General features: G+C 40.1%; 1 protein-coding gene across 2 annotated transcripts in view; it reads left to right on the top strand.

Moving 5' to 3' along the window:
- Positions 1 to 11,662: 11,662 nt before the first annotated feature.
- The window catches only part of LOC133535427 (ataxin-7), a 127,633-nt gene continuing 121,086 nt past the window's right edge, over positions 11,663 to 18,209 (top strand). For both annotated transcript variants that reach the window (XM_061875259.1, XM_061875258.1), the window contains exon 1: positions 11,663 to 11,825. The gene's annotated coding sequence lies outside the window, so the exon portion shown is untranslated. The remainder of the gene's footprint in view (positions 11,826 to 18,209) is intronic.

Here is an 18,209-nt window from a genome sequence, read left to right as displayed (position 1 = left end):
AGATAAATATTAGCTGACATTGCATAACACGATAAGTAATGAATAATTCCGCTGGTAATCACAGTGTTAAAAATAACGTTCAAATTATAAATCATTCTCATGCATTTTAATCCAACCAACCATTTTCTATCGCACCTGTTCAAGAAGTGCATAAATGGTAAGAAGTATTATATTTATTATTGGTTAGCTTTAGAATAACAATGTTATTAAAAAGAATAAGAGACTTATTATTGTCACAACAAGGCTTGGACGTGGATTGTTCCTCGACGCAGATGAGAATCAGCACGAGGGAGGCGTGGATGTGAGTACATGGTTGTTTATTTAAACACTGTAATAAAAAATAAACTAAGGGCGCTCACAAGGAGGTACAGACACTTGGCTATGAACAAACAAAAGACTAGCATAAATGCTGCAAACATGAAACAAAAACACTTGCTCGATTGGCATGAATGATAATGGCTATAAACAAAACTAGCACAATAACATAAATACAGAAACTTAAAAGTCATAGAACTGGACGAGGGGATGGAGGAGGTGCAGCAAGGGTAGCGTGTGTGCGTGTGTGAAGATTCCAGAATGAAGACAAGAAAAAGAGTGACTTAAGTAGCCGTGATCATTAGTGAAAACAGGTGTGAGGCTGAGAACAAGGACGTGACGTGACAGGTGAAAACTAATGAGTTGGCATGGAGACGAAAACAAACCAGGAAGTGCCAAGACAACTAAAATGTCCAAAAAACTAAACATAACCTGACCAAAACATAAACTTACAGGCGTGACAATTATACTCTAAAAATGTTGGTCTTACTTAAAAATGCACGCATTTAGTTGTATCCATCCATCCATTCATTCATTTTCTACCGCTTATTCCCTTTGGGGTTGTGGGGGCGCTGGTGCTGTCACGCCAAATTTCCTCCCCCCCTACAAAAACCTCCCCCCCGAAAGAAACTACTTGAAGGACCCCAATGAGGGTGGAAGGACCTTAAAGCAGCCCACACAGCTGCCTGTTTTTAAAAGCATTATAATGGGCTGATTGTCATAGGTGAAAAATAACGGTGAGGAAAAAATATTAGCATTCCAGCATGCTAACCTTTCAAGCTATTTTTGTTTCGCTAATTTTGCAGCTGTGACCCTTAACGGGGAGGAAAAAATATTAGCATTCCAGCATGCTAACCTTTCAAGCTATTTTTGCTTTGCTAATTTTGCAGCTGTAACCCTTAAGAGTCATATAACTTGGTATTGTCACGCCCTCATTGGGGTCCTTCAGGCATTGGAGGGGCTGTCACGCCAAATTTCTTCCGGGGGGAAGAAATTTGGCGTGACAGTGCCTATCTCAGCTACAATAGGGCGGACGGTGGTGTAAACCCTGGACAAGTCGCCATCTATATGGCTCTCACGGATATGCATTTTGAAATATTTGGCTTTCATGGCTCTCTCAGCCAAAAAGGTTCCCAACCCCTGGGCCAGACGTTTGGACACACCTTCTCATTCACAACACAACCGATGGTCCCAAGCCCACTGATAAAGCAAGAAATTCCACTAATCGACCCTGATAAGGCACACCTGTGAAGTGAGAACCATGTCAGGCGACTACCTCTTGAAGCCAATGTAGAGAATGCCAAGAGTGTGCAAATTAGTAATCCGAGCAAAGGGTGGCTATTTTGAACAAACTAGAATATTAAACATGTTTTCAGTTATTTCACCATTTTTTTTTTATGAAGTACACAACTCCACATGTGTTCGTGCATAGTTTTGATGTGACAATCTACAATGTAAATAGTGATGAAAATAAAGAAAACACATTGAATGAGAAGGTGTGGCCAAACTTTTGGCCTGTACTGTATGTTCTTAACCCTTGTATTATGTTGGGAAAAATGACATTGATTATGTTGTGGGTCGTTTTGACCCGTACTGTGTAAATGCACTCAAAACAGTCAAGAAAACAGGTTAAACCAATAATTTTATTTTTGGTTATATGAACATTTAGAAAAGCGACATACAATACATTTTTTATTCCAATTGTATTATGTTAAGGGTCAATTTCACCCATTTCAGTTTTTGTGTTGATCAAAGTACTGGTTATCCTTTCTTTTTCTTGCTGAAATCTGGTGACTTTTCCTCATCTGGGGTCATGAACTGGTGTGTAAATCTGGACACTTTGTTGTGTAGTGGAATGTTTGTGCAGAGTTTGTATAAAAAGATGATGTTGCGAGTCATTTTGACACAGGCGCTTTAATGTGGGTAAATAGCTGTTCAGACCCAAAAATAAACATGTCTCCTTGATGTACTTTTTACTTTGATGTACAATTGTTTGTATTTTGATTGTCTCTGAGACCCAGAGCCAGGTGTGTGAAGAGAGGGAAATTTCTCACACTTGTCTTTGTCTCCTCAGATGTCATCCTTCTGGAGCTCATTTTTGGTGAGTTTGTCAAAGAGATGACATGAGAACAGGGACAAGGACAAGTGTGAGAAAGTTCCCTCTCTTCACACACCTGGATCTGGGTCTCAGAGGCAATCAAAATACAAACAATTGTACGTCGAAAAGTAAAAAGTATATCAAAGAGACTTGTATATTTTGGCTATTTACGCACATTAAAGTGTATGGGTCAAAATGACCCGCAACATCATCTTTGTATACAGACATTGCACTACTCGACAAAGTGTCCAGATTTTACACACCAGTTCATGACCCTAGATGAGGAAAAGTCACCGAATTTCAGCAAGAAAAAGAAAGGATAACCAGTACTTTGATAAACACAAAAACTGAAATTTGTCAAATTGACCCTCAACATAATAGAAGGGTTAAGCACTGTGAGAGCCCACTAGGCGTGAAATGACACTCTGTGGATCCAATATACAACTCCTGGGGGGAAATTGTGGAATTACCAGTCTTGAAGGATGTTCATTTAAACAAAAAAATTAGATAACAGACATGACACACAACTCTGGAACTGCACAGGATTGGTCTGTGTTAGCATGCTGTAAAGTGGTTTTCTGATTACCTGTCTGTCGGGACCCTATGTGTCCAGTTAGCTGGGTCCTCCTTGTCTTTGCTCCCTGCATAAAAGGGCGTACCTCAGGGTTCCATGTTAGGTCTGTAGGTGTTTTCCATCCATGTAAATAATCCCTGTTATGTGTTGGATGCTGCGTTCCATTTTTATGCACATACATCTATTGTTCATCCCCCGCTGTAGTGTGAACCCTTGCATTCTGCTTTTGATGTTTTTCAGTCCCAGATGACTCAGCTTCAACTAGAGCTAAATGCAGAGAAATCTAAGGTGATGTTATTCTCAATTGGCTAACGACTGCCATTGAACATTCCGAAAATGTAAACTGCTTTTATTTATATATATATATATGTATGTATGTATCCAAAAATATCAACTGCTTGTATATGTGTGTGTATACACAGTGGGGCAAAAAAGTATTTAGTCAGCCACCAATTGTGCAAGTTCTCCCACCTAAAATGATGACAGTTGATGCACTTATTTTCCACCATAATTTACAAAAAAAGTCTTTAAAATTCCTACAATGTGAATTCCTGGATTTTTTTCCACATTCTGTCCCTCACAGTTGAAGTGTACCTATGATGAAAATTACAGACCTCTGTCATCATTTTAAGTGGGAGAACTTGCACAGTCGGTGGCTGACTAAATACTTTTTTACCCCACTGTATATGTGTGTGTATATATATATATATATATATATATATATAATCAACTGCTTATATATGTGTATAAATGTATGTGTGTGTATATATATAAAATGTGTGTGTATGTATGTATGTGTGTGTGTGTATATATATATATATATACACAAGTGTGTATATATATATACAAACCCCATTTCCATATGATTTGGGAAATTGTGTTGGATGTAAGTATAAACGGTATACAATGATTTGCAAATCCTTTTCAACCCATACTCAGTTGAATATGCTACAAAGACAACATATTTGATGTTCAAACTGATAAACTTTTTTTTTTCATGGCTGCAACACGTGCCAAAGTAGTTGGAAAAGGGCATGTTCACCACTGTGTTACATCACCTTTTCTTTTAACGTCACTCAATAAACGTTTGGGAACTGAGGAAACTAATTGTTGAAGCTTTGAAAGTGGAATTCTTTCTCATTCTTGTTTTACGTAGAGCTTCAGTCGTTCAACAGTCCGGGGTCTCCGCTGTCGTATTTTGCGCTTCATAATGCGCCATACATTTTGGATGGGTGACAGGTCTGGACTGCAGGCCGGCCAGGAAAGTACCTGGAATCTTTTACTATGAAACCACGCTGTTGTAACACGTGGCTTGGCATTGTCTTGCTGAAATAAGCAGGGGCGCCCATGATAATGTTGCTTGGATGAAAACATATGTTGCTCCAAAACCTATATGGACCTTTCAGCATTAATGGTGCCTTCACAGATGTGCAAGTTATCCATGCCTTGGGCATTAATGCACCCCCATACCATCACAGATGCTGGCTTTTTAACTTTGACCCTATAACAATCCGAATGGTTATTTTCCTCTTTGTTCAGGAGCACACCATGTCCACAGTTTCAAAATATAATTTGAAATGTGGACTCGTCAGATCACAGAACACTTTTCCACTTTGAATCAGTCCATCTTAAATTAGCTCGGGCCCAGCGAAGCCAGCGGCGTTTCTGGGTGTTGTTGATAAATGGGTTTTGCCTTGCATAGTAGAGTTTTAACTTGCACTTACAGATGTAGCGACCAACTGTAGTTACTGACAGTGGTTTTCTGAAGTGTTCCTGAGCCCATGTGGTGATATCTTTTACACACTGATGTCGGTGTTTGATACAGTACCGCCCGAGGGATCAAAGGTCCGTAATATCATTGCTTACGTGCAGTGATTTCTCCAGATTCTCTGAACCTTTTGATGATTTTACGGACCGTTGATGGTAAGTTAATGATTATATGCAAAAAAAAATGTTTATGAGTTTGAACATCAAATATGTTGTCTTTGTAGCATATTCAACTGAATATGGGTTGAAAAGGATTTGCAAATCATTGTATTCTGTTTATATTTACATCCAACACAATTTCACAACTCATATGGAAACAGGGTTTGTACCATATGTCCCGGCAGATTTCTTGCGTTCAGAACTCCGGCTTATTAGTGATTCCCAGAGCCCAAAAAAAGTCTGCGGGCTATAAAGAGTTTTCTATTGGGGCTCCAGTACTCTGGAATGCTCTCCCGGTAACAGTTAGAGATGCTTCCTCAGTAGAAGCATTTAAGTTCCATCTTAAAACTCATTTGTATACTCGAGCCTTTAAATAGACCCCACTTTTAGACCAGTTGATCTGCCGTTTCTTTTCTGAGCTGACCCCCTCTACTTCGTGGAGGGCGGGGGCACAGGTTTGCTGGCCATGGATGAAGTGCTGGCTGTCCAGAGTCGGGACCCGGGGTGGACCGCTCGTCTGTGCATCGGTGGAGGACATCTCTGCGCTGCTGATCCGCCTCTGCTCGGGGTGGTCTCCTGCTGGCCCCACTATGGACTGGACTCTCACACTATTATGTTAGATCCACTATGGACTGGACTCTCACTATTATGTTAGATCCACTATGGACTGGACTCTCACTATTATGTTAGATCCACTATGGACTGGACTCTCACTATTATGTTAGATCCACTATGGACTGGACTCTCACTATTATGTTAAATCCACTATGGACTAAACTCTCACTATTATGTTAGATCCACTACGGACTGGACTCTCTTACTACTATGTTAGATCCACTATGGACTGGACTCACACTATTATGTTAGATCCACAATGGACTGGATTCTCACACTATTATGTTAGATCCACTATGGACTGTCCAACCATCCACTTTCTACCGCTTATTCCATTTGGGGTCGCGGGGGGCGCTGGTGCCTATCTCAGCTAAAATTGGACGGAAGGTGGTATACAACCTGGACAAGCCGTCACCTCATCGCAGCACTATGTGCTGGACTCTCACTATTATGTTGGATCCAATATGGACTGGACTCTCACTATTATGTTAGATCCACTATGGACTGGACTCTCACTATTATGTTAGATCCACTATGGACTGGACTCTCACTATTATGTTAGATCCACTATGGACTGGACTCTCACTATTATGTTAGATCCACTATGGACTGGACTCTCACACTATTATGTTAGATCCACTGTGGACTGTCCATCCATCCATTTTCTACCGCTTATTCCATTTAGGGTCGCGGGGGGCGCTGGTGCCTATCTCAGCTACCATCGGATGGAAGGTGGTATACTCCCTGGACAAGCCGCCACCTCATCGCAGCACTATGGACTGGACTCTCACACTATTATGTTAGATCCACTATGGACTGGACTCTCACTATTATGTTAGATCCACTATGGACTGGACTCTCACAATATTATGTTAGATCCACTATGGACTTGACTCTCACTATTATGTTAGATCCACTATAGACTGGATTCTCACAATATTATGTTAGATCCACTATGGACTGGACTCTCACTATTATGTTAGATCCACAATGGATTGGACTCTCACAATATTATGTTAGATCCACTATGGACTGGACTCTCACTATTATGTTAGATCCACTATAGACTGGATTCTCACAATATTATGTTAGATCCACTATGGACTGGACTCTCACTATTATGTTAGATCCACTATGGATTGGACTCTCACACTATTATGTTAGATCCACTATGGACTGGACTCTCACAATATTATGTTAGATCCACTATGGACTGGACTCTCACAATATTATGTTAGATCCACTATGGACTGGACTCTCACACTATTATGTTAGATCCACTATGGACTGTCCATCCATCTATTTTCTACCGCTTATTCTATTTGGGGTTGCGGAGGGCGCTGGTGCCTATCTCAGCTACAATCGGACGGAAGGTGGTATACACCCTGGACAAGTCGCCACCTCATTGCAGCACTATGGACTGGACTCTCAATATTATGTTAGATCCACTATGGACTGGACTCTCACACTATTATGTTAGATCCACTGTGGACTGGACTCACTATTATGGTAGATCCAATATGGACTGGATTCTCACACTATTATGTTAGATCCACTATGGACTGGACTCTCACACTTTTATGCTAGATCCACTATGGACTGGACTCTCACTATTATGTTGGATCCACCATGGACTGGACTCTCACTATTATGTTAGATCCACCATGGACTGGACCCTCACTATTATGTTAGATCCACTATGGACTTGACTCTCACTATTATGTTAGATCCAATATGGACTGGACTCTCACTATTATGCTAGATCCACTATGGACTGGACTCTCACTATTATGTTAGATCCACCATGGACTGGACCCTCACTATTATGTTAGATCCACTATGGACTTGACTCTCACTATTATGTTAGATCCAATATGGACTGGACTCTCACTATTATGTTAGATCCACTATGGACTGGACTCTCACTATTATGTTAGATCCAATATGGACTGGACTCTCACACTATTATGTTAGATCCACTATGGACTGGACTCTCACACTATTATGCTAGATCCACTATGGCCTGGACTCTCACTATTATATTAGATCCACTATGAACTTGACTCTCACTATTATGTTAGGTCCACTATGGACTGGACTCTCACTGTTATGTTGGATCCACTATGGACTGTCAATCCATCCATTTTCTACCGCTTATTCCATTTGGGGGCGCTGGTGCCTATCTCAGCTACACTTGGACGGAAGGTGGTATACGCCCTGGACAAGTCGCCACCTCATCGCAGCACTATATACTGGACTCTCACACTATTATGTTAGATCCACTATGGACTGGACTCTCACACTATTATGTTAGATCCACTATGGACTGGACTCTCACTATTATGTTAGATCCACTATGGACTGGACTCTCACTATTATGTTAGATCCACTATGGACTGGACTCTCACAATATTATGCTAAATCCACTATGGACTGGACTCTCACTATTATGTTAGATCCACTATAGACTGGATTCTCACAATATTATGTTAGATCCACTATGGACTTGACTCTCACTATTATGTTAGATCCACTATGGACTAGACTTTCACTATTATGTTAGATCCACTGTGGACTGTCCAACCATCCATTTTCTAACGCTTATTCCATTTGGGGTCGCCGGGGGCGTTGGTGCCTATCTCAGCTACAATCGGACGGAAGGTGGTATACACCCTGGACAAGTCACTTCTTTATCGCAACACTATGGACTGCACTCTCTCACTATTATGTTAGATCCACTATGGACTGGACTCTCACTATTATGTTAGATCCACTATGGACTGGATTCTCACAATATTATGTTAGATCCACTATGGACTGGACTCTCACACTATTATGTCAGATCCACTATGGACTGGACTTTCACACTATTATGTTAGATCCACTATGGACTGGACTTTCACACTATTATGTTAGATCCACTATGGACTGGACTCTCACACTATTATGTCAGATCCACTATGGACTGGACTCTCACACTATTATGTCAGATCCACTATGGACTGGACTTTCACACTATTATGTTAGATCCAGTATGGACTGGACTCTCACACTATTATGTTAGATCCACTATGGACTGGACTCTCACAATATTATGCAAAACCCACTCGACGTCCATTGCATCCTGGTCTCCCCTAAATGGGTGGGCGGAGGGTTACCCACATCTGCGGTCCTCCCCAAGGTTTCTCATCGTCATTCACATTGACATGCCACTGGGTTGTGAGTTTTTCCTTGCCCTTTTGTGGGATCTGAACCGAGGATGTCGTTGTGGCTTGTGCAGCCCTTTGAGACACTTGTGATTTAGGGTTTCATAAATAAACATGGATTGATTGATTGGTATGTAAACTTTTGATCACGACAGCATGTACTTACATTAACCTAAAACTATAATTGAAAAATATATACTACTATTCAACCACCTTTCCCATCGTTCCTAAAACTTTGGTGATATCCTCCAGTTCTTTAATTCTTGAATAACATTTTCCATTAAATGTAACTTGCTCTTCCCTGTATTTCTTACAATGTAACACCAAATTCATCCGATTAACATAAACATCCATCCTTTTTTCTACCGCTTATTCCCTTTGGGGTGGTGGGGGGCGCTAGTGCTTATCTCAGCTACAATCGGGCGGAAGGTGGCGTACACCCTGGACAAGTCGCCACCTCATCGCAGGGCCAACACAGATAGCCAGACAACATTCACACTCTAGGGACCATTTAGTGTTGCCAATAAACAAACCGCAGTAATAGCAACAGTAAGACTTTACTGCCCTCTACTGGTAACGTTTTGGTTGCCCACATTTGTGGTCCTCTCCATGGTTCTCATAGTCATCATTGTCACCGGCGTCCCACTGGGTGTGAGTTTTCCTTGCCCTTATGTGGGTTCTTCCGAGGATGTCGTAGTCGCAGTGGTTTGTGCAGTCCTTTGAGACATTTGTGATTTAGGGATATATAAATAAACATTGATTGATTGATATATGTATATATGTATAATAAAGACATATTCATGTGTCTTTAAATACATACATATGATTAAATACATATATATGTCTTTAAATATGTGTAAATACATAATTAAAGATATATATATATATATAGGTAGGTGTGGGAAAAATCACAAGACTAGTTCATCTCTACAGAACTGTTTCATGAGGGGTTCCCTCAATCATCAGGAGATTTTAATGGAAGCATTCACATACAATGGTTTTTATAGGGCACAGATTGGGTGGGTACAAGCAGGCGTAGGAGCGTGGTGATTGGCTCATGTGTTACCTAGGAGGTGTTTCCGTCTGTGGCGGCATGTTGAAATGATGTCGCTGCGCTTGTTGAGGGATGACAGGTCTGGATGATATATAATAAACAGTTTCTCTTTTCAGCATAAGTTGCATCTTTTATTACCACTGTTGTAAGGTGTGCTGGATGCAAGAATTTGCCATGTTATTGAATATTCAACATTATTGTCTTTGAGGTTCCAAATGTGTTTGCTGAGTTCTGTAGGATTCCGCAAAGTCTGGTTTCCAAAGGAGGCGTTGTGATTATTCCATCTTGTTTTGAACTCTCCTTCGGTTAATCCTACGTACGTGTCGGATGTGTTAATGTCCTTGCGTGTTACCTTTGCTTGGTAAACGACTGATGTCTGTAAGCACCCCCCCGTTGAGAGGCTAATCAGGTTTCTTGCGACAGTTACATTCATTATTGGTTTCCGAGTCGTTAAGTCTGGGGGTGGGCAGTCCTTTTGCAATTGCTTTGTTGTGGTTTGAAATGATTTGTTGTATGTTATTCACACAGCTGTAGCTCAATTTAATGTTGTTCTTGTTGAATATTTTTCTTAGGGTGTTGCCTTTGGGGAAGTGTTTGTCGATCATATATAAACCATTGTATGTGAATGCTTCCATTAAAATCTCCTGATTGAGGGAACCTCATGAAACAGTTCTGTAGAGACGAAGTAGTCTTGTGATTTTTCCCACACATACATATTGCGCTCTACCACGGTATCGAGCACTATTCTCTGGATAATCCATTCAAGACATATATATATATTTTCCTGAAGGAACTCTCCTGAAGGAATCAATAAAGTACTATCCATCCATCTATCTACATCTTTAAGTATACATATACATATATATATATGTATATATATATATATAAATGCCTAAAACATATATATATATGTATATATATATATATATATATATACATATATATATATGTTTTATACATATATATAAAAAATGCCTAAAACATATATACACATATATAAATATATATACATATATAAAACATATATATATATATATATAAAACATATATATGTATATATATATATATATATATAAAACATATATATATATATATAAAACATATATATATATGTATATTTTATACATATATATAAAAATGCCTAAAACATATATATATATATATATATATATATATATATAAAACATATATATATATGTTTTATATATATATATATGTGTTTTCTATATATATATGTTTTATACATATATATATACATACATTTATACATATATATATAAAAAATGCCTAAGACATATATATATATACATCTATCTATCTATCTATCTATCTATCTATATATATATATATATGTATATATATATATATATATATATATGTGTGTTTTAGTCATTTTTTTTTAAATGAAAAAATGTCAACATCGACCCGGCATACTTTGCCTGGTTAGTATACCGTCGGAGAAAAAGTTTGGACACCTCTGAGCTAAAGTACCAAAGGTATGGCTATTTTGATTTGATAATCGACATTAGAACATAAAGATCTGGTATCGGCGGTTGCGCTGTTTCAGTATCGACCCGAATGTCACTCGTTTTTGAGTTGGTTATTTGCTTTTTTTCTTACATAAGATTCTGTGATTTTTTTAATGAATAAAAAATAAGCTAAATAAACGATACATACAATATAATTTTAATTTTAGTCGAAAAAAAATGTTTTCAATAAAAATGTACTGGAAAAAAATATCGCCCATTTTACTTCATATTTAATGAAATATTTATTTGACTTATTGACTTATTCGGTAAACGCGGGGTCCTAGCGTGCACGCGGAGGGCGCGCGACAGGGGCCAGTGACGTCAGCTTCCCAGAATGCAGTCTGGTAAACAGACATGGAAGCACCTGGCCAAGACCTCCACACAGGCTGAGCACTTTGCACCCGCGCTTTCCCCGACCGTCCGCCGCCCGCCCGCCTTCGCCCCCTTGCATCCCAGCGCTTGGAGTCGGCCTGACGTGAGTGGACACGTAGCGGCAGCCAGAGGATTGGTAAGAGGGACCTCGCCGCGGCTCCGTGACGTGTGCCGTGCTGTCAGGCTCCTGGCTAATGCTAGTCATGGCGGCGACGTAGCTACTTAGCATTTAGTGGCAGACACAGAATGGATGGAGCCTACTTGAAATTACTCCTCTCTTACATTTCTCACCTTCCTACGTTTTATTTCTACTACAACAATGTTCGTTAAAGTCGCAGAGGTGGGGAGCCAGGCATGCAAAACTTGTTCTGCCTGAGTACTACTAGTTGAAGTTAGTTAGCAGGGACTTGTCCTGTCACCTGCAGCCACGGGAACAATGTCAGGTGATTGTTTATTTTTGTTTTACTTAAAAAGTACTTTATGATAAAGCAAACACCAAAGCTATACCTGGCTTTGTCTATATGTAATGTATAATAATGTGACATTGCATTGTTAAAGGCCTACTGAAACCCACTACTACCGACCACTCAGCCTCATAGTTTATGTATCAATAATGAAATCTTAAAGGCCTACTGAAATGAAATGTTCTTATTTAAACGGGGATAGCAGGTCCATTCTATGTGTCATACTTGATCATTTCGCCATATTGCCGTATTTTTGCTGAAAGGATTTAGTAGAGAACATCCACGATAAAGTTCACAACTTTTGGTTGCTAATAGAAAAGCCTTGCCTTTACCGGAAGTATGTGCTCGTGACATCACGAGTTGCAGGCCTCCACACATATTCACATTGTTTATAATGGGAGCAACCAGCAGCAAGAGCATTTCGGACCGAGAAAGTGACAATTTCCCCATTAATTTGAGCGAGGATGAAAGATTTGTGAATTAGGATATTGATAGTGAAGGACTAGAAGAAAAAAAAGCGGCGGCAGTGTAAACGTTTCAGATGTAGTTAGACACATTTACTAAGATAATTATGGAAGATCCCTTATCTGCTTATTGTTTTAATAGTGTTTTAGTGAGATTTTAAAGATTGTAAAGACATACCTCGAGGTCGGATGGCTGCGGTGAACACGCAGTGTCTTAGAGAGAAGCCGAGGAACCAAGCTCACAGCTGCCTTTTAAACAGCTGCTGCAGGACAATGAATAATCCAATGATTTCTCCGGTAAAATATATATCACAATTTCTCCATCCAAAAACATGCTGGTTGATGCAGAGAAAACATGTTCGCTTGACCGCTACGCTTCACAACAAACAAAGAAACACCGGCTGTGTCTCGGTGCTAAAGACAGCTAGAATCCACCGCTTTCCACCAACAGCATTCTTCTTTATAGTCTCCATTATTAAATGAACAAATTGCAAAATATTCAGCAACACAGATGTCCAAAATACCGTGTAATTATGTGATTTAAGTTCACAACTTTTAGCTGGTAGTGGTGCTGCGCTAATATTTCCTTTCAGTCCGTGACGTCACACGTCATATTAAAGGCCTACTGAAATGAGATGTTCTTATTTAAACAGGGATAGCAGGTCCATTCTATGTGTCATACTTGATCATTTCGCCATATTGCCATATTTTTGCTGAAAGGATTTAGTAGAGAACATCGACGATAAAGTTCGCTACTTTTGGTCGCTAATAAAAAAGCCTTGCCTGTACCGGAAGTAGCAGACGATGTGCGCGTGACGTCACGGGTTGTGGAGCTCCTCACATCTGAACATTGTTTATAATCATGGCCACCAGCAGCGAGAGCGATTCGACTGAGAAAGCGACAATTTCCCCATTAATTTGAGCGAGGATGAAAGATTCGTGGATGAGGAAAGTTAGAGTGAAGCACTAGAAAACAAAAAAAAAAGTGACGGCAGTGGGAGCGATTCAGATGTTATTAGACACATTTACTAAGATAATTCTTGAAAATCCGTAATCTGCTTATTGTGTTACTAGTGTTTTAGTGAGATTATAAAGTCATATCTGAACGTCGGAGGGCTGCGGTGACCGCCAGTGTCTCTGAAAGAAGCCAAATGGAGGAGCCAAGATCACAGAATCCTTTTTGACAGCTGCTGCAGGAGGACGCTAACTCCGCACAAGTCTCCAGTAAGAGCCGACCTAATATCACAATTTTCTCATCCAAAAACTTGCTGGTTGACATGTGGTAGAGAAACATGTTCGCTAAAGCTTCACAACAAACAAAGAAAACACTGGCTGTGTTTCGGTGCTAAAGACAGCTGCCATCCACCGCTTTCCACCAACAGCATTCTTCTTTATAGTCTCCATTATTAATTGAACAAATTGCAAAAGATTCAGCAACACAGATGTCCAGATTACTGTGTAATTATGCGATGAAAAGAGACGACTTTTAGCCGTAAGTGGTGCTGGGCTAAAATGTCCACTCCAACCAACAACGTCACAAGCACGCGTCAACATAAGCGTCATCATTCCGCGACGTTTTCAACAGGATACTTCACGGGAAATTTAAAATTGCAATTTAGTAAACTAAAAAAGGCCGTATTGGCATGTGTTGCAATGTTAATATTTCATCATTGATGTATAAACTATCAGACTGCGTGGTCGGTAGTAGTGGCTTTCAGTAGGCCTTTAAAAAGTACTTTATGATAAAGCAAACACCAAAGCTATACCTGGCTTTACATATACAGTATATAATGTATAATGTGACATGGCATTGTTAAAGGCCTACTGAAACCCACTACTACCGACCACGCAGTCTGATAGTTTATATATCAATGATGAAATATTAAAGGCCTACTGAAATGAGATGTTCTTATTTAAACGGGGATAGCAGGTCCATTCTATGTGTCATACTTGATCATTTCGTGATATTGCCATATTTTTGCTGAAAGGATTTAGTAGAGAACATCCACGATAAAGTTCGCAACTTTCGATCGCTAATAGAAAAGCCTTGCCTTTCCTGGAAGTATGTGCCGATCCCCTCTAGCTGACAAAGTATATATGTAAATAGTAAATAGTTCAACTATAAAAGCCATCTCCTCTCACTCTCTCTTAGACTAGATTTATTTGGTAATAGTGAATCATTCGAGCATTCCCTAAGATACATACAGTCCTTTACAGGGTCCCGCACAATAGGAACGTACGGATCAGTATCGGAAATGTACGTGAAGGCCATTGTCGATTAATTCGTTTTTTTGCCGATCTCCTCTGGCTGACAAAGTATATATGTATAGCGTAAATAGTTCAATTATATAAGCCATCTCTTCTCTCTCTCTTAGACAAGATTTATTTGGTAATAGTTAGGGATGCACCGAAATGAAAATTTGTGGCCGAAGCCGAAACCGAATAAAATTTGAGCGCTTGGCCGAAGGCCGAATACCAAATACCGAATAATAAATGCAGTTTTTCACAACTTTTTTATATTGCATAGATAGCCTAGAATACATTTTTGACATGTTTTTCAAATAAAGTACATTTTTATTGAATATTGACATTTTTTAATATTCCAGTAGCCTTTGCTTTTCAAAAAAAGCACAGTTTTTCATTTATATTAGGCCTTCAAACAAAACATACATTCCCCCCCGAAAAATAAAGTGCTTTAAAGTGGATAAACCCACAACAAATGAATTATTGTCCTTTTGGCAAAAGTCTGCTTAGCCACAGTAGATATGCTAATAATGTAAACAGAAGGCTCAAGTAAATCTCAATTAAGTGTGTGCTTATAACCTCATACACTTATACAGGTAGCCTACACAACAGGCTAATAATGTAAACAGAGGCCCCACTAAATCTCAATTAAGTGTGTGCTTGTAACCTCATACACTTATACAGGTACACAACATATCCCAGCCCAGAACAGATTTGTCAATAACAGTGCTTCAGAATAAAAAGAAGGAAAATAACTATGTATAAAACAATTTAAATTTAACACTGCACGTTGGTTGATTGCGTCACCGCGTCAAAAAATTGCGTCTTTGCGTCACACGCCACTATTCGGCCTTGCTTTTAACTCATTCCACCGAAGGCCGAATGTGGCTTTTTTTTGCCATAATCGGCCGAATATATTCGGTTACCGATTAATCGGTGCATCCCTAGTAATAGTGAATAATTCGAGCGTCCCCATAAGGTAACATACAGTCCTTTACAGGCTCCCGCACAATAGGAACGTATGGATCAGAATCAGAAAAGTAAGTGAACGCCATTGTCGATTAATGCGTTTTATCGCCGATTAATGCGTTTTATCGCCGATTAATGCGTTTTATCGCCGATCCCCTCTGGCTGACAAAGTAATTGTCTTTAGTCCCCCTGTACGGATGTAACGATGACAAAATCATTATTACCGCAGTAAAAAAATTCAGATGGTTAGTATTACTGTCCATCCATCCATCCATTTTCTTCCGCATATCCTAGGTCGGGTCGCGAGGACTTCCCAGCCTAAGCAGGGAAGCCCAGACTTGTCTCCCCAGCCACTTGGTCCAGCTCCTCCCGGGGATCCCGATGCATTCCCAGGCCAGCCGGGAGACATAGTCTTCACAACGTGTCCTGGGTCTTCCCTGTGGCCTCCTACTGGTCGGACGTGCCCTAAACACCTCCCCTAGGGAGGCGTTCGGGTGGCATCCTGACCAGATGCCCGAATCACCTCATCTGGCTCCTCTCCATGTGGCGGCTTTACTCTGAATTCCTCCCGGATGACCGAGCTTCTCACCCTACCTCTAAGGGAGAGACTCGCCACCCGGCGGAGGAAACTCATTTTTGCCCCTTGTACCCGTGATCTTGTCCTTTCGGTCATTACTCAAAGATCATGACCATAGGTGAGGATTGGAATGTAGATCGACCGGTAAATTGAGAGCTTTGCCTTCCGGCTCAGCTCCTTCTTCACCGCAACGGATCGATACAGCGTCCGCATTACTGAAGAAGCCGCACCGATTCGCCTGTCGATCTCACGATCCAATCTTCCCCCTCTCGTAGGGTTGGGTATCGTTTGAATTCGAACGATTCCGATTCCTGAAAATTCTAGATTCCGTTTCTTTCTTTTAAAATTTAAAAAAAAAAAAGGCAGGGTCAAAAAAAAGTTTAGGATATTTTAAATGAGCTAGCTAACCTACAGTCTTTCTGAATGAAATAGTCTGACATTCTCCATCAATTTTAATTCTATTAACTTTTTATGAACCTTACTATAAATTCCTCACAAGGCTGTTTTCAACTAGAATATAAATATAAAATCTATGAACTTGAATATAAATATTATAAATTATGAATACATTTTCACAGGGGTACACTTTCCTCAAGAGAGCTTTATTTTGAAAACCTCATGAAAACACATTTACACATAAGTGTATGATGCTGTAGGAAACCTCATGAAAACACATTTTCACACACAAGTGTATGATGCTGCAGGTACTTAAACTTGTTACTGTGCTCCCACTGATGGGCTAACCTGGTGCAGAAAAGCAAATAAACAATAAGAACAACTTGCAAAACCCAGTCCTGATTAGCAGGAGGTACAGTATAAAATCAGAGACCGTTCTTGTTTAGGAAAATGACCATATCCGCCTTCACAGTCAGGACGCGTGAGCGTTCTGGACAGATATTGTCTCCTGTCGAAGATGGGACACGCATTTATTTGTACTCCATGAACTCTGAGGTGCTTCATCATGTTCGACGTTCACCCTCCTTAGCCCGAAACAGTCCTGTCGCACGTGTTACATTTCGCCGATATTTCATTTTTTTTTGTAAAATAAAGCCACACTTTCGACCGTCGACGCCCGCTATCCATGCTTGACTGACTCGCTCGGTGACATAGGCTATGCTAACACTTCCGGCGGTGGGCGCTTCTTCGTTGGTGTTCAGCGGCTTCTTCTTCCGGTCGGCGGAATTATTCATTTTTTTTCTTGTCGGCGGGCTGGGTATCGAAACTAGGAATTGAAATTTAAACTTTTGAACGATTCCGGGAGAATCGGAAAGTTAATCCCGGTTCCAATCGATACTCGATACCCAACCCTACCCACTCGTGAACAAAACTTTGAGGTACTTGAACTCCTCCACTTCAATGAAATTGAAAGAAAACAAAAATTAAATAAATATACCCAGACCCCCTTGCAGCACTAACTCTTCCGGGACGCTACAATATACACTCCCCCCTCCCCCACACACTTCAACTCTGCCCACCTCAAACTCCTCATGCTCTCTCGGGGAGAGCATGTCCCAAATTCCAAGCTGCTGTTTTGAGGCATGTACAAAAAAAATAATGCACTTTGTGATTTCAATAATAAACATGGCAGGGCCATGTTGGCATTTTTTTCCCATAACTTGAGTTGATTTATTTTGGAAAACATTGTTGTATTGTTTAATGCATCCAGCGGGGCATCACAACAAAATGAGGCATAATAATATGTTCATTCCACGACTGTATATATCGGTATCGGTTGATATCAGAATCGGTAATTAAGAGTTGGACAGTATCGGATATCAGCAAAAAAGCAATTATCGGACATC

The sequence above is a fragment of the Nerophis ophidion genome, linkage group LG16 (assembly GCF_033978795.1).
Source record: "Nerophis ophidion isolate RoL-2023_Sa linkage group LG16, RoL_Noph_v1.0, whole genome shotgun sequence".
In the NCBI taxonomy this organism is placed as follows: Eukaryota; Metazoa; Chordata; class Actinopteri; order Syngnathiformes; family Syngnathidae; genus Nerophis; species Nerophis ophidion.
Note: the sequence above shows the minus strand (reverse complement) of the source record. Positions and strands in the feature narration are given on the sequence as shown.